The sequence below is a fragment of the Podarcis vaucheri genome, assembly GCF_965113315.1.
Source record: "Podarcis vaucheri genome assembly, chromosome: 6".
Lineage (NCBI taxonomy): Eukaryota > Metazoa > Chordata > Lepidosauria > Squamata > Lacertidae > Podarcis > Podarcis vaucheri.
In genome coordinates, this window is record NC_138764.1 from 26,250,401 (window position 1) to 26,276,624 (window position 26,224).

The 26,224-nt window shown below is 43.6% G+C and overlaps 2 protein-coding genes and 1 long non-coding RNA gene across 3 annotated transcripts in view; 2 read left to right on the top strand and 1 right to left on the bottom strand.

The window, feature by feature from the left end:
- The window catches only part of LOC309535216, a 37,596-nt gene extending 13,404 nt beyond the window's left edge, over nt 1-24,192 (bottom strand). The window contains exon 1 of the long non-coding RNA XR_014221126.1: nt 23,987-24,192. This is a non-coding gene — a long non-coding RNA (uncharacterized lncRNA). The remainder of the gene's footprint in view (nt 1-23,986) is intronic.
- Nucleotides 1-26,224, top strand: part of FNDC7 (fibronectin type III domain containing 7) — a 184,844-nt gene that overhangs the window by 144,242 nt on the left and 14,378 nt on the right. The window lies entirely within an intron of this gene.
- The window catches only part of VAV3 (vav guanine nucleotide exchange factor 3), a 218,184-nt gene that overhangs the window by 12,040 nt on the left and 179,920 nt on the right, over nt 1-26,224 (top strand). The gene's annotated exons all lie outside the window — the stretch shown is intronic.

A 26,224-nucleotide genomic window follows, 5' to 3' on the forward strand; every position in this document is an offset into this window, starting at 1 on the left:
TAGCTTTGTTTTTAGCTGTGGGGGAATTGTGCTTGCTATGATTCCCTAATTGCCTGGCCATCTGATGAGCTTCTCTGTTCTGCAAACAGCAAGCATAAAACATCCACACACTACTTGTGCCAAATGTTTTCCGCGTGGGGACCCTCAAGTGTGCTTTCCGATTATTCCAGTGCTCCCGTTGTCAGAACTTATGGCAGCATCTGAAATTAAGGTGCTTGCCAAAAAAAATATTAGCGTGGGAGTGAGAGGACAAACTTCTGTTTTTCGCAGGGGAAATTGTGTTTCTAAGTATCTTGTAAGCCTTTATCCCTTCAAGATGTTGCTTGCAGGTTATTTATACAAAGTGTATCAAGAACGCTGTATTCCTGCATCAGACTTCAATGTGTACATTAGGTAATGGAGCCCAGGAGGCATAATGCTCACAATGGAACTTTGCTCATTTTCTCTGGGCAGTCAAGCAGATGCTCACAAGATATTGCACCTTCTGCCTCTAGGAACTGCAGCACCTCCTAATCAAATTTTAAACTGGCGTTTCCCAAGGGCCCGCAAATAATCTTGAAGAATAGCACACATGACCACTTGTTTCTAAAACTTACTTGGGTAGTAAAACGCAGCGCTCCCAAAATGAAGCTGCTTGGTAGCCTTATTGCTGTAGTTGCCCCTCTTTCCACATTTTGGATGACCCTGAGCAGTCATCCAAAAAGGCATGCAGATAATAATAATAATAATAATAATAATAATAATAATAATAATAATAATTTATACCCCGCCTATCTGACTGGGCTTCCCCAGCTACTCTGGGCAGCTTCCAAAAAAATAAAAATTAAAATACTGTAATACATCAAACATTAAAAGCTTCCCTAAATATGGCTGCAGCCATCTCACAGACGGCAGCCATAATGTCCAGGTCCTTCAGCTGAAGCTCTCCCTCAATCAACTCTAAAAAGAGCCCTCATAAGTAATGTCAAAGAGCCCTGCCTTATAACATGGACTCAGAAGATGTCTCAGGAGACCCTGAGTATTAGCGTCCTCTTCCCCGACTTCTTCTGCAGGATTGACACAGACTCTGAGCATCAGATGATTTCCTGCTGCTCCAATCCATCTGAATTGGCAACAAGCAGGGCTTTTTTCAGCCAGAACTCAGTTCTGGCACCCCTCAGGTGGGCTCCATTGCCATTATAAGAAAACAAGGGAGGCGTTCATGGTGATTTCTGGCACCTCTTTCTCTAGAAAAATAACACTGGCGACAAGGAAAAGTGTATCACAGAGGGTCCTGGATCTGCTACCTGCTGATCCTTTGTATAAATCCTCACTTGTGAAAATAAATGTGGAAACTGAAAGATTCCCAGCTGTGTCAATTGAAACAGTATCTATTTATATAAATGTATATTTGATGTGATTTGTTCATATTAACCTTGTCCATAGAGAGATAATGCAGATTCTGTTGGGCAATAGCATCAGATTAATGCTATTGCAAGGACTCTAAATCTTCAAGGTGCAACAGAAAATGCTATTTTAATTTATCTAAACCCTAGGTAATAAGTTTATAGATTTCCGTTTCGCTAGTAAAGAGGCCAGAAGAGAGATATTGCTAGAGCTATCTTTTTTTTTAACAGGCTGCTCCTCTGTATTGGTGTGATAAAACTAGCATTTAATAACAGCTTGAGGTTTTTCTGTCAAATGCTTTTGCTTTAAGCAGTGTCTTAAGATGTGATCACCTGGTATAAATTTGGAAGTGACTGTGAGGAACAGATTGAACCAGAAGGTGGCAGTAATGGGGTCTCCCCTATGGTTTTAGAATCAGAGAAGCCATTGATACCAGAAAAGTGAAAGGACTGATTGAAAAGTGAATTCAAATCATTAATATACCTTTATCCTGCAAGGTGTAAGGGCACCGTGTTGTTTCATTAGATGGCCAGAGGTAGTGATGACTGTTAGATTCACTACAAGGCTCAAAAACCAGCTTTCTGAAGGAGTCAAGAAAACAAAAAACCCCCAAACAAATCTTCTCCGTTCAATTCTAGTTTATTGCTAAAGAACATTTATTAGTTTGCTGTACCTTATAATATCTGGAAACATAGGTGTTCTGAGGCATAATCAGAAGTTATCTGAAATACTGACACTCCCTATCTCCCTTAAATAGCACCAATATGGCAAGTTTGCATGACGGAGGCGAAATATTTCTGTAGATATATAAATACATACCCAGACTACTCACTTTCACAAACTTTTGTAACTTGGATCCCTGCCTCATAAAAAAATACATCATTGATAAAATGTATTTTACATCAGCAAGTGGGTAGGTAAATTCTTACTGTTTTGAATAGTATCTTGGTATCTGGGCTTTTCTATACCAAACAAGGTCTTCAATTTGCCACATAGAAATAATAAAAAGTAACACATGAAAATGCAGTAGTAGTAAATAAAAAGGTTTCTATACAGTATACAGATACCTTTGTAATAAAAAAAGTTCACAGAATTCTAACTCAAAAATATGAAAACAATAACCAGTTTTTCCTCATCTCTCCAACACTGTAGCAACACACTGTAAGTATTATTATAATTCATTTCCAACTGTATTCATTTATTGCCCCATGCCCCAAAGCAGCTGCTCTGTAGTTGACGTAATTATAAATTGGTAAAACTCACGTTGAACAAATCTGTGGTTGATACTGTTTGCATGTCCAAACAGAGGTAGGAAATACTGGCCTTTTACAAGGCCATTTTCCTGGGTGGAGAGTACTGGAGCCATGTTTATATTACCTCTTCCTTTATAAATTAATATACAAGCTGAACTTTGGGCAGCAAGCAATGACCCATTAGCGAGGGCTAGGCTTTTAAGTAGCATCAGATTCAAAGGCAAACAGCATATCCTGTCTCCACCTTGTCCCTTCTCAGCAGCTAGCTGCAAAACCTTCATCTGCTGGCTACATTCCAAAATGTCAGACTATTTCTCCCTGGCCCTGTATCCAGGCAGGTGGAATATGCAGTAGCCAGTAGGCACCAGACACCAGTATCTGTTGAGAAAGTACCGTATTTTTCGCTCTATAGGACACACTTTTCCCCCTTCAAAAATGAAGGGGAAATGTGTGTGCGCCCTATGGAGCAAATGCAGGCTTCAGGAAGCTATCCGCAAGCCTTTCTTTATTCCCCCCCCCCTAAAAACTAGGTGCGCCCTATGGTCCTGTGCACCCTATGGAGCGAAAAATACGGTATCAGCTAAGCAAACAAACAAAAAAAAAAACCTGGAGGGAGGAAAAATTATTTATTTATTAAATTTGTATTTAATTAATTTGTATTCCTCTGCAGATTCCAGGGTGGTTCACAACATAAAAACCACAAAATGCATAATAGGAACATGAACAAAACAATTAGGGCCTTGGATGATGATTGCAGGGTCCATGTAGGTCCATATGGAGGGAGCCTGTCCTTGAGATACTGCAGTTCTGAGCCATTTAAGGCTTTATAGGTAAAAACCAGCAGCCAGGACAATCAAGTTAGGACAGGTGTATAACCTGTCGCTGATAACCTTAACAATACAAAATCAAAATGTACAAATGTACATATTAATTCCCATGTTACTTAATGGCTGCTTCTGAGTTTTTTGGGGGAGAAAAAGGCTCATATCTCCAACATGTAACCAAAACATTTAACAAGTGGAAGAGGACAATTGACCAGAGGGTAAGAGAGAGGGTAAGTTGTTGGCAGCACAGGATAAGAGGATGTCGATTTATTGCCACTTACAAGCAGTAAGCACAGTTTGCCATCTGCCTAAATATTTTCTGGTTGCAAAAAATAGACTGAAATGCCGGCTATTAAAAATGAATTTGACAAGTTTCCACTCATAAATGTTCTTCTGAATGTTCAGAGTTTTTCCACTTACAATATTAATGGAATACTGCATTTTCCACAAATTGTTATTTGAATTATTTAGCAATTTCCCCTCTCTCACACACTCTTTGGGTCTAATAGCAAGCTATTATCTGCAAGTAAACAGTGTCTTGGTGTTTAAGTGTTTACGTATGAGTGGTCAGATAAAATAGACTTTATTGGTTCAATATTTTTGCCTGTGCTTGGGGGAATAGTAGCCCAAATAAAAATATAACCTTTTCTGTAACATTAATTATTTGTGATGTTATTTCAACCCAGTTCTGGGGAGCTGCAAAGGTCTGCTTTGAGTTGCTCTGTTAGTTAAATTGTGTCTGGCCTACTTAATGCCCCAAATATTTGTAGTGCAATATTGTAGAAGGCAAAACAAGAAAATAAGCCAAATATTTCCCAGATGAAGATGGACTTCAAATGGTACCATAAAGAATGCCACCTATTTCTGTGACTGATACTTTTATTTCCTAAAAAAAAAAAATCCTCTATTTCCTCCAAAAGAAAAGAAAAAAGGTTGAATTTACACAAAAACCTAATAAACCTCTTGTATCATGACACGTCACCTTTCCTAGATTCCTTACATTTAATTCAGTGTCTGCTAACCTACCTTCACAAAGGAGCCTTCAAAGCAACATAGTTAAACAAGAAAACAGTCTACATTAATCATTCCCGTCTACTGAGTCATACACAGCAATGGCCCTAGTTGGTGCTGAGGTTTTTGTAATACGTAAGAGGCATAAGCAGCCAGAAAAAATTGGGTCACCATGTTGAGATTACTTTGTTGCTGGCATAGAAGGAGTAGGTGGAATTGTAATATCGCCCCAGGCACTTTGAGGCTGGAACTTCCAGCAGCCAAAGGAAGTGGCCATGTGGCCCCCAGCTCAGGGCTTTTGAAAGAAAGAACTCTCAGAGAACCCCATGGCCATCCTCAATGTGTGTGTTTTGGAGTGATGTTTGGCACTAGCACTACCACCAGGAGCTAATGCTAGTGGTGCAAGGTGTTCCTCCACAGGGCGCCAAGCCAAGGAGGCACAAAACAACAACAACAACAACAACAACAATCCTGTATTTATATGGGTGTCTACTCAAAGTTATGCCCTGGTCAGATGGGCAATTCAGTTGCCGTACCTATGATATAGTGAAATTGAGAGCATGTGCAGAATGAAAGGCTATCCACCATGGGCATAGAATTATAGAATTGTATAGTCAGAAAGGACCACAAGGATCAGCTAGTTCAACCCCCTGCAATGCAGGAATCCTTGTGCCCAACATGGGGCCTGAACCCACAACCCTGAGATTAAGTGTCTCATGCTTTGTCAACTGCGGAGGGCATTAAAATAAGAAATATTTAGGGAGCACCAAATGTTGTCCTCGCTCTGGGTGCCATTTTGCCAAAGTCTGCCCCTGATGCTGAGCTGGCAGAAGAAACTTAGGTCTCCCAGACTCAGTCTCATCTGTTTCCAACAGTGGTTAGCTATACACTTATCCAAACCCTGAAGTAAGGCATGATGGAGATGTTTGGTTCCTGCTGTTCCTTGTTCCCTGCTGATGATCATCAAAAGCATACTGCTTCTGAACATGCAGTTTCAATTTAGTTGTCATCTTTCCTTCCAACAATGAACTCAGCTGCTGCAGCCAAAATGAGGCCACTGAGAAACAAGAGGGAAGTATGAGCATGCTCAGAAGAACCCCAAGGTTCCCAGAGATACAAACAATTAGGATGAAATCCTAAGAGGGCAAAACATACACAACACAAAACCCCACCCTAAAAATGCGAAAGGAAGACAGCAGGTTTGGTGGCCACAGAATGCTGAGTGTCTGCTTGGGGAGAAAATAGAAAACTGGAAATTGGGAGGGGAAGTAGAACATAGTATCTTGAAAATGCAGCTTGGCTTTTGGGGTGAATCACTGAACAGGAGCACCCAGCATTGCAACATTTTGTTGCAGGTCCCACTTGTTCCCAATAATAGCAAACTCAGGTTGTGAAGTGCCTATGATTTTGGAAGTGAAGCAGGGCCGCCCAAAGATAAAGTGCTGGTTTTGACGTACTGAGGGAACTCCCTAGGCAAGCAGGATTATAAAGGGATATAAATCAAAATGACTTAAACAATAGAAAACCCCAAAGCTGCCTGACTATAACTTTGCCAGTCTGTTGCCTTCCATATGTTTTGGACTACAACTGCAATCAGCCTCAGCCAGCACACCTTGCTGGCAGAAAGCAGGCAGGCTATGCAAGTCTGTAAATTAAATCTTTTGATGAGAATGGTTCGAGCAGAGAATTTTAGCTGAAAACAAGACAAAACCAATCCAAAGAAGGAAAACGGGGGATGGAGGGAAAAGAGGAAACTCACTTTTTCATGCTGATAGATTGTATGATGTGTCTTAGATAAGGAGTGAGATTATATCTGTCCTGTTTTAAGAGCAGTGTCCTGTCCCCCCCCCCAACTTTTTCTCTTTCTCCAGAAGTGTGGGCCCTCCCCCCCTATTTAGCTATAAAAACTCATATTTGCATTTGGCAGCCTCCTACTGTTTTATAGCCCAGCCAGCAGAGGCCTTGGGATGGCGGAAGGGGAGGAAAATCACATTCTTTATTCTTTTCTTACTCCTGAAACTTTCCTTTCTCCGAGAGGCCTGAACAAGACTACTGAACATAGCTCCTTCTCAGGAGTCCTGGATAGGAACACTCCACTTAGCTGATGGGAATACAGTGGTACCTCGCAGGATGAATGCCTCGCAAGACAAAAAACTCGCTAGACGAAAGGTTTTTCCATTTTCGATTTGCCTCGCAAGACGAATTTCACCTATGGGCTTGCTTCGCAAGACGAAAACGTCTCGCGACTTTGTTTCCTTTGTCTAAAAACAAAGACATGTTTTGTTTATAAAGTTAATTTATTTTCCCTTCAATTTTTGAACTGCTCTTTACAGTATGTGTGACTTTAAAGAGCAGTTAATAAACTGTTGTTGTACCAAATTTGGCTTTGTTTGGACTTTTTTTGACCATAAAGGTAAAGGTAAAGGTACCCCTGCCCGAACGGGCCAGTCTTGACAGACTCTAGGGTTGTGCGCCCATCTTACTTAAGAGGCTGGGGGCCAGCGCTGTCCGCAGACACTTCCGGCTCACGTGGCCAGCGTGACAAAGCTGCATCTGGCGAGCCAGCGCAGCACATGGAACGCCGTTTACCTTCCCGCCAGTAAGCGGTACCTATTTATCTACTTGCACCCGGGGGTGCTTTCGAACTGCTAGGTTGGCAGGCGCTGGGACCGAGCAGCGGGAGCGCACCCCGCCGCGGGGATTCGAACCGCGACCTTTCGATCGGCAAGCCCTAGGCGCTGAGGCTTTTACCCACAGCGCCACCCGCGTCCCTTTTTGACCATAGGAACACATTAATTGATTTTCAATGCATTCCTATGGGATTTCGTGATTCGCAAGACGAAAAATTCGCTAGACGACAAAACTTGCGGAACGAATTAATTTCGTCTTGCGGGGCACCACTGTATACTGTTAAGTCCCACATCTCATGAGTAATAGCCATTGGTCGACCAAATTCATGCAGAAGATAGGTCTCTCTGTTCTTAGTGCTATCTGTACCACTGACTCTCACATTCGCAACATCTGGGGCAAGGAAGTCCATCAATTAATTAAGGGGCAGTTTACACATTGGGGTGTATAATTTGCAGTGGAGCAAGGCTTGGGTTGGTGCATGTTGAACAAGGTGCATGAACAGGTGTACACGTGTCAACTCTTAGGTGTCTGTCCTATGTGGGCACATGAAAGTCATGCCAGATGTGGTGCGGATAGACCCCTGCCTGGACCCCAGAGCTGCTGCCAGCAGTGACAGGAGAGTGTACAAGCTCTGTAGGGAAGCATCAAACTCAGAAATCTTCACATATGATCATTTTGTCATACGGTGCAGTTGTACATTAATCCACCCCCCCAACAGAAATGCACCCAGTCTGAAGTTGACTCACTGCCTACCAATCCAAGATTGTCATGCCTATTAATATTTGCCATAAGTATGCATCTATAATTTATATACATTCTGGAGATGTGTACGTCATATTTAATTACAGTGGTACCTTGGGTTAAGTACTTAATTCGTTCCGGAAGTCTGTACTTAACCTGAAACTGTTCTTAACCTGAAGCACCACTTTAGCTAATGAGGCCTCCCGCTGCCGCTGCTGGAGCACGATTTCTGTTCTCAACCTGAAGCAAAGTTCTTAACCTGAAGCACTATTTCTAGGTTAGCGGAGTCTGTAACCTGAAGCGTATGTAACCTGAAGCATATGTAACCCAAGGTACCACTGTAAATGCCTTCTCATAATAATGTTTTGCCTCTGATCAAGAGGTATGGAATTGGATCCTGGTGAATCATCAAACTAAATTGGAAGGGGAGCGGGGAAAGCATTTTGTACAAGAACCTGCAAAACGAAGGATGCCTGTCACTAGCTGCCCACAGTATTGTCTAGTGAGTAGACAATAGTGAGCAAGATGGTCTGACTCAGCGTAAAGCAGCCATCTGTGTCTCAGTTGTAGAAGATAACCATATAGGTAGGGGTATACGTCCCTAGGTATGTATGCATAACTCCCGTGTCACAATCTGAGGTATTTGTGTTTTCCCTAAATCTTACATTTAAGTGCAGATGCCAATTTAGGAAGAAAGGTCAAAGCTTCAAAAAGCAGGCCCCTCATACTTAATATGCTAGCTAGAATAGAGAGATTTCCCCTGAGGGACCAGCGCCCCAGTGTGATATGAGACCTGTTCAATACAGCCTTGTGTTGCTGTTTCACACGGGAGAGAAATGACTAAGGGTTGTTAGGAAACCAGTCACCAGATTGCTAGTTAAGAGAGAGTATTAATAATTGAATGTCATTAACAGTTATGTGAATCAGAGTAATAAGGGCCAGATTGCAACTGAGGCCTATTACAATTTGTGTGGGGAAACAACTGTGTTGTAATAACCCACATGAAAAAAAATGTAATTATAATGTTGGGAGTGTGTTATAAATCCATGTTATAGACACTGGTTATGCTAGTCACAATGAAAATAATATTTCACTCAAGGAACAGCACACTGGAGTGATAAGCGGTTGTTTGATAAGCCCCAGTATTGTGTACCCTTGAGTACTGGCTGAAAAAAAGCACTGCTTTGCGCTTTGGTGAATTTGTCCCATGATCCACAACTGAAGAATCTTAGGAGTTTCTCGAATGTGCTGAGGGACTTATTTGTGCTTCTAGAAGAGGAAGAGAAGCTGGGTGGCTTGGAGACAAAGTAGTTCCACCTTAGCAGCAGCTGCACCAATCAGTTTGGGAGGTTGGGCTTCAGCTATTTAGCATCCCAGAGTGTCAGTTCAGAATACATCACCACATTAATTTTCAGTACTGAGACAGCAGTATTCCCAGTCCCTACAATTTCACACTTTGTTCAAAACTAAGCCAGCTGCTCTCTGCTTTGCGGACACATGCAAAGTCCGCTGGTCCTTCCCCAGCTGATACAGTGCCTTTCCCAGTTACCGGCATGTTTTGGGTAAACAAAGAGGAAAGGAAGTAGAAGCCACTGTGTTCAAATGCCCCTGTCAAGTAAAGGGCTACAACAGGGGCACGAATGCCTGACATACAGATCATAGTCAACCTTTTGATCATCTGTCATTTTGTTATAAGAAAGCAAGCCATCCTTTACCACTGTTTAAAATAGCCCCGGAGGAAGTCAAGCATTAATCTTAACCTCAAACACATTGAGCCTTGCATTTCCTCTCAGGCCCTAGAATGTGCTATCTGGTTTCCCACACCTCAGTCCTGCTAAGTTTAGTTCCTTCAGGCCAGCTGCTAAGGAAGGAAAATTGAGAAAAAAACACAATGCTTCCGATGGATATAGCATTGCATTGCCCGGAGCTGTCTTGTTTGTTTCTCCTTTCCCTCAGAAATGTCTACAGATGTCCATAGAGAAGAATGGCATGCAATTTTGTTTTACTTAAATGGCCTAAGAAAAACGCTTCACAAATGCAACGAATGAATACTAGTTTATTTAATTTCTCAAGTGAGGAGCTGCTGACCTGCATATTTTCAAATAAGTAATTTGACATTCAAACATTTAGCAGTGGTCAAGAGAATGCTCATTGGAGTATGTGTTAATCATATATTAAAATTAATGCACAGCTAGCATGGTGAACAATCACAGATTTTTCCAAATGTGCTTAATGTTATAGTCCTGTGCAGACATTAAATTAAATTGTGGATGAAGGGAAACAATTACTGTAGAAGCAGGCCCCACTACACCTGCAACCCTAGGAACATCCATTAATTATAATAGTTGCATAAAGGTCTAGGTGTGTAGACCCCCAATGCACATCGGAACCTATTGTGTGATCAGCATGCTGCATTTTTACTGGTGATGGATAGGCAAGTTGGGAGTCCATGCTTAATCCTTATGCAGACAGTATGTGAATGTTGGGTGTATGCTGCCACAATTGTAGCCCTGCCCCTCCATGCTTACTGAATGCACAGAACTATTGTCTCCATAAAGTAAATACATTTTGCGCCTCTGTGACAGCATACCCTTGAAACGCATCATCAGCATTCGCCATGGAAGGGACCATTAGAAAGCTGAGAGAGAGAACGATAATTGGTTGTGTTTGAAAAAAGCTGTGGCCTTTCATCTGATAGAAAGCCTCTCCAAGTGTCCCATCCCTCTTGGAACAGCCACAGCTAGCCCAAGACATTTTGCTGCTTGAGGTGAAGGACAAAATGGCACCCACTTCCCAGTCCACTTACAGAAATTGTGTGGGTCGGCAACTGAATCTTATTTTAACACTGGTCACAGGAAAACACCCTCCACTGCAGAGTTTTTCCTTTTCCTAGATGGGCTACTTTCCCAGGCTAACAAGCCCCACCTGCCCTTCACTTCCCTCTAGAGCACAAGCAGAAACCACCTTCATGACCGTTGGACCCACTGTTGGTATTGCCTGCTCAGTACACATTGTCTTCACATGCAAGTCCCTAATGCCCTGAGGGTTTAAGACCCATCAGCTTCCCTCACGCGTCTTAGCTGTCCAGTTGAAGTTGTTCCTGGGGTGTGACCAGAGGTGCCATCCCTCCCCCAACACCCCATACACTTTCTCCCAATACATGCATTTTTGTACACATTTTTGGGTTGGAGAATCGCATCACAAAATTTGTAGAAGTGTGAATTTCCAGGAACAGCTTTATTTCGGTTTGCATGTTTCAGGAAGTGTGAACTACAGTGGTACTTCGGGTTACAGACGCTTCAGGTTACAGATGCTTCAGGTTACAGACTCCACTAACCCAGAAATAGTACCTTGGGTTAAGAACTTCACCTTCAGGATGAGAACAGAAATCACACGGCGGCAGCGGGAGGCCCCATTAGCTAAAGTGGTACCTCAGGTTAAGAACAGTTTCAGGTTAAGAACGGACCTCCAGAACGAATTAAGTTCTTAACCTGAGGTAGCACTGTAGTTGAGTTTCACATTAAAATGCAATCCAAATTTCTCTCCCATCCCTAAACACACACACACACACACACACACACACCCACACACACACACCGCTCCTCTGAAAGCTGTATGTGCTTTCGCTTGCTACTGTGCAATGGCCCATTCATATAAAAAGAAAAATGACCTTGAGCTTCATCCTGACTTAATAGATAAAATCAAACAGTAATGTGTTCAGTGCCCCATGCTCCCTTTAGGGCAAAGAAAATTTTCTGCCACCCTCCAATTCCTCCAGCACACAGGCTAAGCACTTTCCCCCTGTCAGTTTTAACGTATATTTAGCATTATAGACCATGACTGAACAAAACAAAAAACCACCCACTGAAAAGACAATTTCCATGTAATGAACAGGTTTTACAACATAATTAGATGGAGCTATGCTACACAGAGGCCTTGACAGGTGCAGTAATTTAACCCATATATATGTGCACATATATAGCAAGGTATCCCATATTAAGCATAAATTACCTCTTTGGAAAGAGAGCTGTTGAAATGGTTTCTGTAGCTCTATGAAGGGCCTTATTCCTGCAGTAGAAATTTTATAGTTGCCGTTAAATGAATGTACATTATCAATCTTACTTTTTCATTTGTTCTAGAGGTCTCGCCTTTCTTTAGCATTCCTGTAACATTGCACCCTTTCATCACTTTTTGAGACCTGCTGTTTAATGTAGATTTTATTCAAATATAATGTAATAAATTATGTGGTAAATAAAAATGTCCTTACTAATTCTTAACTATGTTTGTTAAGGGCAGGTTGGGCCCCCAAATGGTTCAAAAATTGATAAGTTGAACTGGAAGAAAAGTGTAGTGTGCTTTTAAATTCTTGTTCATGTAGCTGGATTAAATTCAAACTGGCCATGAGCAATAGCTAATGGACAAAAGTTGTGGTCATTGTTTGATTTTGGGCTTCTATGATGTCCCATTTGCAATTAGAGCACTTGGTGACACAGGGCTACGTTTTCATATCACCCATGTACTAAAATATACGGTAAAATATTGTGAGCCCCAGATTGCAGTCATAATTAAGATATATAGCCCTGAAAAAGACACGTGTATAAACAAGATGCTTCTGGATCCTTCCCTAGCCTAAAGAGGTCTTTCTAGGGGATAGTAACAAGTGTTGATGCTTTTCATGTGATATTTTATAGACTGGCATAACTTTCTGCTAAGGACAGTGATTTATGCTTAAATCCAGTGATATTTTTCTAGAAAAAGAGGTGCTGGAACTCCCCTTGTTCTCTTATAATGGCAATGAGGCCCACCTGAGAGGTGCGGGAACTGAGTTCTGGTGAGTTCTGGCTTTAAAAAAGAGAGGCCTGCTTAAATCAATCCAAGTTCACTTTGTTGGGCTTATTCCCATGTGTGTGTGGAACAGCCACCTTAAGAGTCAAGGCGCATTTCCAAACCTGTTTGTTGAGCATTTACGGTATCTTGATCCAGAGGCACCAACTCATGGTGGCCAACTCTTAGTTCCCCCAATATTTTTAGGGGGTGCAGCTCCCCAATGTTCCAAAAAAATCAGGGGGCAGAGGAGGTCGAGCATGGAGCCAAACGCAGTGTGGCTTCCGTGGATGGCTCCTCCTCTTCCTGCCACAGAGGGGAAGGAGGGTTGAAGCAGCCCCCTGCTGGTGGTGGTGGCATGAGGAGGAGGAGCCATCACCCATTGAAGCCATGCTGCCACTGTGTTCACCTCCACCCCCACATCTGTGCGAAATGGGTACTGCCAAGGTGTCATCTTACGTAGTGTACAAGGGCATGGTTGGATGGGAGCTGTCATCAACTTGTTCCCCAAATGCTTAATGTGTAAAACATGTATTGGTCTCCACCTGTCCATTGTGGTTTGACAAATGATGTTGCCAAGAGAGGGTGTGCTATTTTTGATACGGCATCTATTACATGCTTGACTGCAGCACATAACAGGCCCTATGAAATTTAAATCAGAGGCAATCTTTGTTACACATTGCTGATAGGCTCTCAACTGACTGTAATAATGGACGGCACTTCAATGATCACAATTTAAAAATATTATAGAAAAAAATGCAATGTGCATAAACATAGAGATCAGGGCATGCTGGTATGTGTGTTGCCCATAAGGAATTCCCTATAATCAGCATATTAATTAAACAGCTTTCTGGGGGAGCGGAATACATTTTTGTTGTCCTTAAAATGTGAAGTACTATATAGTGCCTATAAAAAACTCTGGAAAGGATGCTGTTAAATAAATATCAGTGCTATACTGGATTCCCTCTGCCAGAATGAGGTCTTGGCTTCATTTAAGTAGAGCAAGAATAAGAGAAGCACAGAGCTTTGAAGAAAGAGTAATTTTTAGCACTAATCACCCATTTAACTACTTTCAAAATTCCACGGAATTAGCTTTGAAATGTTAATGAGCACAGTATTTAGAACAGTCTAACTCCTTCCTATCTCAGTTTGTTTTGGAGTTTTGAAATCAGATCTGTTCATGGATGTCCAATATGTGTGTGAATGTATATAAGTACGCAGGTGCGCATGTGCGCGTGCACACACACACGGCTGTATTTTAGGGCTGCTTATAGTCCTGAGGAGACAGCTTGCAACAGCAAAATATAAAAGACATTAGACTCACCAAACAATTCGAAAACAGTTAGAAAACAGCACCTTTAAAAAGGCCAGAAACATTATATAAAGGTTATCATAAACCAAATTATAATCAGCTGTGTTAAAAACATCATTACTTAGACCCTTTAGGAAAGGGCACCTGAAACGTGAGCTTTTCATGCCCTTTGAAGGCTTGCATTGTAGAGACCCTTGGCTTCCTTCTCTCTGTCCTGCTATTTGCTGGTGGTAGTCAGTCACCCTCTTCTCTTCCTTAGCTTCCCTTGCACCTTTCCTGAACCTTGCAGCCTTGGTGGAACACTGTTTCCCGCTTTACAGTTAACAGCAGAACCACACAGGATCAGGCCAGCATTTACTACGATAATATTTATTTCTGTGCACATTTTCCTTTCCTCCCATCAGATCTAGTGAACATCTATAAATAACCTCACTAAGACTCAATGAAGGCTTCTTTATATTGCCTGACCTGCAATGTTGAAAATCATTGGAGCTCAACATTATGTTTGCTGGAGCAATTACAAGTCACTTGAGCATAGAGTTGCTCTTCAGGGCAGTTCTGCCAACAATTATTTTCCTTCAGAGGCTAAGGCAGCAGAAGGGCAAGGGGAGAACGGTTACGATTTCTAGCATCCTTGCATGGGGCATTTAATGATATTTGCTAGTCTTATTAAGTTTGCTTATTGCAGGTTGGTTAAGATAGATATTCTGTTATTCTGTTAGTTCAGGACATTTTAGAAATTATGTGGTGGTCACACAGGCCCAGCATAGAATCCTGGGAACTGGACTTTGATAAAAGTGCGGGGAATTGTAGCTCTGTGAGAGGGGAATTACAGTTCCCAGGATCCTTTGAGGGAAATCTTGTACTTTAAGTGTATGGTGTGGATCTGCCCCATTGTATAACACCTCAAAGAGGACTTTATAGCTATGTATAAATTACCGGCTTAAAGTGTTCTTTCCCCTCAGTTTGCATTGAAGCTAGTTTGGGGAGAAACACATCAAAACATCCCTAGACGGGATGCAGAGTAAACGAGTGTGTGTACACAGCCTTTCTAAACTTTGTTTAGTCAGGATTGAATTTATGAAAAAAAAATAGGCATTTCTTTTAAAATGCTAGGGCTTCAGAATTATATTTAGAATATCTGCCTAGATGAAATGATGTAAGACGAACTAGCCTTTCCTGAATGGTTGTTAATGTTATGGGTTACCTCATCTTCTTCACCACTAAAAACCATGTGGTGCTTGGAATACAAACATCAAACCCCACACACTACCATGATTTTCCATATTAGATCAGAAAAAGAGAGAAAGTGAACATCTTGTTAGTATTTCTGTTTTCCTCTTCTGCATCATTAAATGACCACGTAAATATTTTTAAGGGACTAAATCAGACCTTGACTTAACATGGAAAGCATCCTTCTTTCTGGGTCTGCCAGAAACTAAGAGAATGTCTGGAGATGCCAAGTTGACAGTCAGATCTGAGATAGAAAAGGTTAGCTTTTAGTCCAGAAGACAAGCATCCTCTTACTAACTTTGTTAATAGCTGCTAAATGGAGAACTCATGTGTTCATGCAACTAGCATCCCATCTAGCTTGGCCCTCGATTATCAATGGTTCCCAAGAAATTCCTTGGGACAAAGTGAATCAACTGTAATTAGCAAAGCTGGTGGGGGAGAGCATTTGCTCCCTACAAACAACATGGTCCACAGGGGCAGGAGGTATGTTCAGCCCTTTCTTGAGTGCAGCCAATTACTGTTGGCATCTGCCTGTCTTGAGAGACAATGGCGTGTGCGTTCAGCGGTGAAGTTAAACTGCTGGAGAATCACAGCACCTGCTGTACCTGCAGAGACTGGTAACTCATAACTGCTGCCTCCTGCATTGTTTTTGCTGCATTAACAGAACCAGGTGACCTCTGGGGCACAAGGCTTTCTAATGAATGGGTATCTCCACATGGCAGCAGAGGTTTAGGAACACAGTCTTCCTTCTCCTAGATGGGCTGCCTTCCCAGGTTGAAGAGCCCCATCTGCCCCTCATTTTCCTCTATAGTATATGCAGAAACCACCTTCTTTTTTTTTTTTATAAAATTTTTATTGGGTTTTCACATTTTTTATAAACAAACAAACAGAAAAACAAACAGACAAAAAAGACACAAAAACAAAAAGAATTTAAAGTTTCAAAAAAGAAAAAACACTTATTTTCATAACCCTGGTCTCTGACTTCCCCCCACCCCCTCCCTTGCATCCCTATTCCCAAAGTTATATCAGCAAATTGTCATTTCTCAACCTCCTAACCTTCTCAATAATAGCCCTTTTAAAAATAAAAACAGTTATTCTAAGTTGGACCTTAGTTCCCTTCCCTCGATTTCCCATTTTGTCTTTAATATCGGTCCTATTGATTAATTTCCATTGTCCTGAGTGTTGTTAAAATTACATCTTTCCCTCCCTCCCATCCCCGGTTTGCGTCCCTTAGAGATACAAGTCCACAATGTCAGTTCTTAGCCTGGGTCCCACACGTCCGAGGCTCTCAAGTCTATCACAGTCCCTCTCCGCCGGTCTTGTTGGTAATCCTTTGCGTCAGACATCAAATCTTGAAAGAGATCTATCACAATCCATCCATAGTCTCTTAAGTAAAACTGCTGAAGAATTTCCACAAGGCATGGATCTTTCAAATCATAGTCAGAGTCAAAGTCAATGTGGAGGCCCCAATTATATTTCTTTATTTTAAATTCTTGCATTCCATAAGCTTCCAGGGCCTCCACTTTCATCTTTTGCATCTTTCGTAGGTTTGTAGTAGATTCAATCCAATAGTCTCCTTGCTTGTATTCCACAGATGTCAGATTCTGGTCAACATTTAACTTTACTTTCTCTTTCTCTTGTTTTGTCTCCTTTTCTTTGATTATCATTTCAAGTTCAGCTGTGGGTTCTTTCTCCTTCCAATCCTCCTTACAATCAGCAGGACTACTTGTTTCAGTAGTCAAGGTCATCATATGTTTACTCATTTCCGAAGTATGCTCTTGTAAGGTTCCCACCAGTTGAAACATCCTTTCGATTTGCTCCAGTATCTTTCCATCCACAGCCATTGTAATTCCACAGAGTTCCCTCTAGAGGGAATCTGATTACTTAACGTTGTTTTCTCCAACAATCCTCTTTCTTACTTTTATTACTTTGTTTCCAACAATTTAAGTTCAATTGTAACACCTTTTATTCCAGAGGGGTCTTATGTAGCAATTTTTTCCTGTAGACTGTCTATTTGACAGCTTTGACAGCTGTCAAATTCTGTGCTTACAGGCTTCCAAATAGGATGCTCCCGGGCCCGGGGGGGAGGGTTGTTTACAGCAAAAAGAAGAAACCTCCAAAACTTCACTCTCCTGCACAAAATTGCTTTTTTTTGCCCAATCTTGGGAGTTACAGTCCTTTTAAACTCACCCTTTGCGGGGTAAACTCTCCAGCTTAGTTCGTACGTCGTTGCTTTAGTTCGTCTGCAAGGGGGGGGTGTGGACTTCCTTTTAGCACACCCCCCGATCGTCTCAAATTCAAATAGGAAAATTTTAGAGTCCGATTCCAGTTTACTCACGGGTTGTTCTTTTCGGCCGAATTTCAAGGAAGGAAGTCAGCGCTCTCCGGTCATGGCTCGCGGCTTCGCTCAGCGGGGGTAGCGATGGACTCTCAGTGCCACGCCGCCCCCCGTATCCCCTCCGCAGCCTTTAAAAAGGCTCTTTGCGAATCAGGGGGTCGCTTAAGGCACCCACCGAGTCTTCAGTCCGCAGGCTTCCGCGCCTGCGGTTTTAAGGGTCCCCGTGTCGCCGGCACGGCAAAGACCCGTCCCCCGCTGAGCCGATTCCCTCCGGAGCTCGGAGGGAATCCGCCATTCCCAGATCGCGCCAACCCCGGAAGTCTGCAGAAACCACCTTCTTGACCCTTGGACCCACTATTGTTCTTGTCCACTCAATCCACCGGAGCCTGTCTTTGCCTGCAGGGGCAGTCCCTAACTCACCGAGGGTTTGAGACACACCATTAAGGGAGGGGTAGTACTTCTGGTGGAAGTACACTTTCTGGGATAGTTTATCCACCTTTGATCCCCACCCTGCACTCAACTCTCACCTGTAACTCCTAGAAGCTGTCAGAATGAGATAGTGGCCACACCCCGGGAAAGTCCTCTGTACTTCATCTGTTTCAGGGTTAAACTATCTGAGACACCATTTATGAAAACAGCAATTATACCAGTGACTTTTAAGAAGGACATACCAAGGGGTAGGGGACATGGAAGGGAAATGTGTTTTGTACAAGACCCTGCAAATGAAGTACGGTATGTCTGTCACTGGCTGCCACAGTATTGTCTTGTGATGAGAAGACAATACTGAGCAAGATGGACTTAGCTTGAATCAGCCACCCAATTGTAGAAGATAAATCAATTGGGTGGAGTGTACATACATAGGTATGAATGTGCTACTCCCATGTCACAATTCAAGGCATTGGGTTTTTCCTGATTCTTACACATAAGTGGAGATGTTTTATAAGAAAGAGCGAGCAAAGCATCAAATAGCAGACCCGCTCCTACTGATGTCAATCTGGTGTATTTTATAATTTACTTGCTCCCCGGGTATCCCTGAATCTTGTAAACCAGGTCATGCCCAATGTGATAGCATGTACTAAGTCGCAGAAACATTTGTTTTGCTTACTTCTTAAACGTTCATTTCGGTGTATCCAGTAAATGTGCATTATCATTTTCCCCTACATTGTTATCAACCATTTCTGAAAATACAGAGGAAGTAACTAGATAACTGCCTCAGTCTTTTGAGCTTTTGAACATGTTTTCCAAATTAACATGGCTCATTGGTTTGGAAGGAAATGCTGTATACTTCAATGTTTAATCCATGACGGATGATGAAAAACTGTTCCTTGTGGAAATGAACAATCATCTGTTTTGATTATTGTTTTCCATTGTGTACATTTTATGCTGAATAACAAGGCCATGGTAATTGTACATACGGCACATGAAACACATAGGTTTCTTTGGGCATTTGGTAGCATCATCCTTCCTTTGGAAAACCGCATGATTTTGATGATGTTGGTTAAATTAAAGGAAGTGCAGAAAATTGAGTAAGTTCTTAGACGTTTTGATGCAGCCTGCAGTGACTTGTCAGGCGGTTTCCTGGAGGTTAATGGGCTTCTGCCACTGAGTATGAGGCAGTATTCAGCATAGGCTGCTGATGCCAATGCTTGTATGCTAGATACTCAGCAGCCATGTGCCGCTCCTGTGCCTCTGCAAATGTCTTGTAGCTGCCTTTCTCTGTGTTCCCTCCCTCCTTGATCACTACTTAAAACAGAAGCCTATTTTAATTCAAGCAAATCACTCTTTGAGCTGCTACTGTTTCACAATAAGCACCATGCTGGACCTTTTACATATGGAAGGTTTCAGTCTGGCTTGGTAAGAGCCAGACCAGTCTTAGAGATATAAAGAGCCCCAGAATTTTAGTCCAAAGCTGCACTTAAACAGGAACTTTTAAGATCAACAGTTCTGTTTCCAAAGCAACACTCTTTATGGAACAGAAAAGTGTAATAACTCAGTTTAGGGGATGGAGGATTTACAATGTTGAAGTCAGAAAAAAGAACCTGTTGCTCTTCTCTGCTGGAGTTTTACTGGACATATTACGTCATAACCTTAATCTGTAATTTCCTGCTTGTGTTGTTTGTTATTATACAAAAGGAAAGGCATCTAGGTGTATAATTTTATTTTATGAGTTGAATGCATTTTGAACAGAATCCTCAGCTTGGGCCACATTCACACATTACATTTAAAGTACTGTTATGCCACTTTAACAGTCATGGCTTCTCCCAAAGAATTCGGGGAATAGTATTTAAGGATGCCGTGTGTCATTAGGAGACTGCTATTTAATCTACAGAGTTACCACTCTCAGAGTGGGTTAACAAGCTCTCCTTCTTCCCAGGGAATTCTGGGAACCGTAGGTCTGTAGTCTCCTCTTTAGATGATAATGTGTAGATTTCACTTAACTTCAAATTGGGGTAAGCTAACCCTGCTGCATTTCAGGGGCTTCCCCACTCATTCTGCTTAGGCCACTGTCTCAAGGTCTTGTCCTGACAGTATCACTGATTGCATTTGCATCTTACCTTTCATCTCAGGAGCACAAGAGGGCATATTTTGGGTACCTCTCATCCAGGCACCAACCAGAATTCAGGCATCCTTAGCTTCAGCAAGGTAACCACATCCTGTACCTTCAGACTGTTTTCTGGGCTGATACTTAAGATTTATTAACTGACTTTCCCTTAAAAACATTCAGAGCAGTACATAAGAAAGGCTAAAAAATCTGTAGAATTTAGCCTTTAATTTTCCACTAATATATGATGACAATGCAGAAAAACATTAAAGTAATCATCAGTATGTTCTTACTGGATCCTATTACTTTAAAGCAATCTAACAACTATTCAAGTGTGAAACAGTAATATTTCCTTCTTCCTTAGACCAGTGTTTCCCAACCACTGTTCCGCGGCACACTAGATGTTGCCTGGTGTGCCGCGGGAAAAATTAAAAAATTCGAAAGATTATTTTTTTTTAAAGTCAAATTTTCGATTGGGGCGCCGTCACTAGATGACCCCTGGGGTTCCCTCCCTCCCTCCCGCTCTGCGCCTCCCTCCTCCTCCTCCTCCTCCTCCGGGAGGCCCTTCCTGGCTCTCGGCCAAGGCTTGGCGGCTGCCACTCACTCACTCGCTCGCCCACCTGTCCCTCCATCCCTGCACCCGGCCTCTCCCCCTCCGTCCCCGGCGCGGGGGCTGCCGGGATCCATAGTCCCCTCGCCCTTGGGCTCCGCGCCCGCGCGGGGTGCGCAAACTACGTTTCCCAGCGTGGCCTGGCAGGCCGGGCGTTTTGTTTGAAGCGCTCTTCTCCCAGCCATGGAATGAGCACAGCGGCGGCGGCCGGGCGGGCAGGGGCTCTTCCGCGCAGACCCCGCGCAGCCTGCCTGCGCCCCCGCGGAGATCGGGCGGCAGGATGGAGCCCGGGGATCCCCGCGGAGGCGGAGCGGCAGAGGCGGAGGCTGCCCCCCAGGTAGGGCTGCGTCGGGGGTTTTTTATTTTTGCAATGCTGCATCCGCGCCGGAGGGGACGCATTGGACCGCGGGGAGACCCCTTGGCGGGCGTGCAAGGCAATGCATGTGTGCAGGCGTTGCATGGAGTGCAGTGCAATGCAATGGCAACGCGGCGCCCTGCATGCATGCATGCAACTTCCACCGGCGCTCCGGACTTGGCAGGTGAGGGGGATCCCCAGTGGGCGGCAGAGAGAGCCGGGAGGGCAAAGGGGAGCCGGGCGGGGGAGCAGCGCTGCTCCCCAAGCCAAGCCCGGGGGGAAACTTCGGCGTCGTTGCGCCGGGTGTTGGAAGCGGAGGCTGGCGGGGGCCCCTCACCTGCAAAACCTGGTCGCCTCTCATATATTTCGTGCATTGCATTCATCGCCCGCTTTCTCCTCCAAGGAGCTCCCGGGGGCGCACGTGGTTCTCCCCGTGTTATCCTCGCAACAACAGCCCTGTGAGGTGGGTCAGGCGAGTGGCCCAAGGGGGCACCCAGGGATTGTCCTGGCCAGGTGGGGTGATTTGAACCCTGCTCTCTGCCCGGTCTTCGTCCTCATTTAGCCCCCACATGTGCATGACTGAGGTTTTCCCCCCTCGTCTTGGCTATGGTGTGAGTCTGTGCTGTTAATTAATGGGGTTCTGCCTTCGGAGAAGATGAGCCAGCCCTCAAGGAGGTGATTATGTAATTTGCTAGCAATTCATGTCCCTCCCGGCGTGACGCTGCGCGCTGACGTCACGGGGCTGTAATGGTGGTGTGCCTCAAGATTTTTTTCATGAAACAAGTGTGCCTTTGCCCAAAAAAGGTTGGGAAACACTGCCTTAGACTTGCTCCTTTCAAATATGTCAAGAAACAAACTTTAGGTTCCACTGTCAAATTAACTCATAGAACTTTTTTTACAAGTGCACCAACATTGTAGGAAATTAATTTTTTCCCTATCCAACATATTTTCACTACTTTACTGGTAAAACAGTCACGTATCTTTGTGCTATCAGTTTGTAACAGTTTTCTCTCAATACGAGATACAGAGTGTACAAATTTGTCTATACCCTTGCATATTTACATGTATTGATTGACAACTCAGTCTTTAAACTCCCCTTTCCGTCTTAGATATATAGCTCAGACTACTTCTTTTTATCTATTTGTAATTATATTCCATGTATGTGTGACAAAAGACAGATTCACATCTCATTCTTTGTTCTGTTTCCCCCCAAATTGGTTAAATCCCTAGTCACCATACATCATATTCTAAAAGTTTCCAATAGAAAATATCAAATTAAGACATATTTAAATGTTGGAGGGCTTCTTCTAAAATAGATCATGAAATAAATAGCAAAAGCAGCACTCCAAAAGCAGCATCTAAACTGATTTGGAGAACTGAAATGTCTTCACCGGGAATTGAAATCTAAGTAGCAATTGTGCTTTGCAGGCCTCTGGGCACTATTCCAAGGTTGCAGTACCATTGCTGAAAAAGCTCTGCTCTAGCTAATCATAGATCTTACCTTAGAAGTCAAAGGCACCCAGAGCAAAGCATCCCCAGCTCATCTCAAAGAACAGGGAGAGGCATGTGATACTCGCTAAAGGTGCTGCACCCAGTCTCATTACACCAGGGGTGGCAAATCTGTGGCTTGCAGGCCAGATTCGGCTTTCCAAAAGTGTTTGTTTGGTGTTCCCTAAACCTCAACAATTGGACAGATTTTTAAATTTTTATTTTGTTTACTATATGAACAATTCATATACCACTTAACTACCATAGTTTCTAAGCGGTTTACATAGAAATATTCCACTTAACTAGTCTCTAAGCAGTTTAGAAATAAATTTAATGTTTTTTAATTAAATATCCATTTTGCTGAATTTGCATCAGGGGTTGGGAACTTTTTCCAGCCTGAGAGCCACATTCCCTTCTGGGGAGGCTTCTGAGGGCCGAATACCAGTGGTGGGCAGGGTCAGAGGCAAGTGTGGGTGGAGCAATGAATGCATATTTTACCTTTGCATAGTTTCTGCAAACATGCACCATGCCCCTCTCTGTTCTTCATCCACACAAGCAAGAAGCATGGTCAACGTTCAAGGACGTATTCCAGCTGGGCAAAAGCATTTGGAGTGCAAACCAGGGACAGTGAAGTATGTGTCTTGGGGAGAGTTGCAGAGAATCCTGGAGCACAGCATTTGACCTTCATGCTTGAGGCTCTTCACCCCTGGCTTACATAATGGTGGCATATCAAAACACCCCCATGAGATGGAATTATCCCTCTAGTCAGCAGCAAACCCACATGTTTTATGAAGGGGGGGAACACATCTACATGTACATTCCCTTGCAGATGCTGAGCTTCTTTTTCTTTTGAACTGAAAGGGAAGTCTGTGAATGCAGGAACTCCCTGTATCTTCTGCAGTTTACATGAAACTGCAGACTGGGGCACACAGGTACAACTAAATGTTAAATTTAATGCCATTGAGGTGAATGGCAGAAATGCCCGCAGTGCCCAGGGTGGGCATGCTCCCGAGGGGGGCATGGCACGGAGGGTGCCCTCCCAGGCGTAGGATAGCCGCTCGGGTGCCCGGAGTGGCGCGTTCACCCTCTATCCCATGGCGGAGCTGCCCATGGTGGACATTCGGTGCACCACCTGCCCGCAACTCCCAAGCCTCCCTCAAGCTGTCAAAAAGAAGGGGGAAGGAGGAAATGCGGCTGGCAAAGCGGCGCAGCTCCCCCCCTTACCCCTACGGCTCGGGATAGGTTTGGGAGTCACAGGCAGGCGGTGCGCCAAAAGTCACCCCCCACATGGAGGCCACACGGGGCGTTCGGCCCTCCCTCCCTTCCTACGCCCCTGCCTCTAGTTCTGTAGAAATGGCAATGACAGATGGCTAAAGGCCTTACTGATAGGACCACGTTGGCACTTGATTCTGTTCTGAGTTGTTTTCTTTTGCCTTACCTTGTTTTCTTTACATCATCTGGGTGGCCTTTTCTTCAAGGACCAAGGTAAATCAAAATTCTCCCATCTCCCACTTATTTGGATTCCTGTGGTGACCTAATGGAATTTCCTGGGGGGAAATGCACCTACAGAATTAGCGGCGATTCCATTCTTGTCATCTATAGATACATTCCTTTCATTTCTCACCTGCTGTTTGGCGACGCAGCCCAATGCTGAACTTAAGGAGTGCAAACTGTCCAGCAGCTGCTAGTTAGCGGAACTGAGCTTCAGAACAATATTTTCCTGTTGTGGAAAAAAAAGAAGAAGCTAGGCAGAGGTTTAGCAATGAGATTAGAATCAAAAATGTTTCCATAGTCGGTATCACAAGCTTTATCTCCTTAAGATTCCAACTAACAAGAAGGTGAATTGGGTGGATTATGGCACCCAGTCTGTCACAATGCATGGCTCCAGGTAATGTGTGCCTGCAATCTGTGAGAAGACAGCACAGAATGCATAGAGCTTCCCAACCCACATGTTTTATGAAGGGAGGGAATACAGCTACATGTACATTCCCTTGCAGATGCTGAGCATCTTCTTCTTTTGAACTGAAAGGGAGGTCTGTGCATGCAGGAACTCCCTGTATCTACTGAAATTTACATGAAACTCCAGACTGGGGCACACAGGTACAACTAAATGTTAAATTTAATGCCATTGAGGTGAATGGCAGTAATGCATTTATCGTTCTGCTTTGGTCCCATTGGCTGTTTTAGAATATCTAACTTGGGGTAGCCAATGTTGTGGGACCAAGTGAATAGGTTGCATCACTGCCGTAATCCAACCTCACCACCAATTTTCCACTCCCCTGCTCTGTCCCGGTGCAACAGTGACATAACCAGAGGGGTGGTGCCAGATGAGTGGCACAGCTCCACCATGCCATCCACTACTACTCCCATCACTCTTGGCCTTTAGCTATGCTGGCAGGGGCTTATGGGAGTTGGAGTCCAACAACATCTGGAGGCACCATGTTGGCCATGTTGACCTAATTTCTTCTAGGCTGCTGCCAGTATTTATAGGAGGGAAAACAAAGTGCTTATGCTCTTACTTCACAAATGGGAATCTGACACAGATTCAGCACTTCACCCATTGACATAGAGGAAAGTTTGAGATGGAAAGAGCTGAAAGAGTCACTGCGCCTGAAATGGAAGTGTTGAGCGGAAAAATACGCACCATAAACTCCGCACGTTTCCATTTATTTGCACGGTGGCAGTTATATTACCATAAAACGTCCTGCTGCTCATTAAGACAATTTATATGGACAGGGAATAGGCTTGCCAGAAGAAGACTACAGTGGTGCCTCGCAAGACGAAAATAATTCGTTCCGCGAGTCTTTTCGTCTTGCGATGTTTTTTGTCTTGCGAAGCACGGTCCGTTGCAACTGTGCCTCTTCAAGCGGCTTTAAGAAAAAAGCGCAAGACGTTTTCGTCTTGCGAAGCAAGCCCATAGGGAAATTCGTCTAGCGAAGCAACGCAAAAACGGAAAACCCTTTTGTCTAGCGAGTTTTTCGTCTTGCGAGGCATTCGTCTTGCGGGGCACCACTGTACAGAAATAGTTGCCATCTTAGTTCCAGCGAAAGAGAGATAGGACCCAAAGTGATGTGGGTGAACTTTTAATTGGGCCAGTCATAACAAAAGAGTAAGGACAGTAGCGAATGATTTGGTGGTGGTGGTAGTGGTGTGGGGGTGTGTGTGGGGGTGTGCACGCTACATCACTTCCTGACCTCCTTCTGTCTGAGCCAATGCTGCATACCAGGAAGGAGAGAGGGAAGTGTGAGACATTGGTGAGGCTGGCATGGTGCAAATGCACCAGCGGAGCCAATCCAGTCGGTAGTTGAATTTTTGGAAATGGGGAATCAGCCACTAAGTGTCTTCTTTCCTGGGTTCCTTAATAGCCTAAGTTTAACCCCATTTGAATGGGGTTCATTTGAATACTGCTTCCCCATTTGAATACTGCCTCCCATACTCCTCCTTAAGACTCTTATCCAGTACAGTCACAGATGGATTGAATAGCCCCCCCCCGCCCCCCACTTTCTGCCACCTTGTATTTAGCCTTGCAAAGAATTCTGGGGAATTCAAAAGCTTGCACATTTTTTATTTTTTATTTGGTCTAATAAAGGTACTGCCCTAGTAAGTGTTTTGGGATTGTCAGGCCTGTTACACATTACAGCTTACCAGACGAATAATACATAGTGTATTTGAGCAG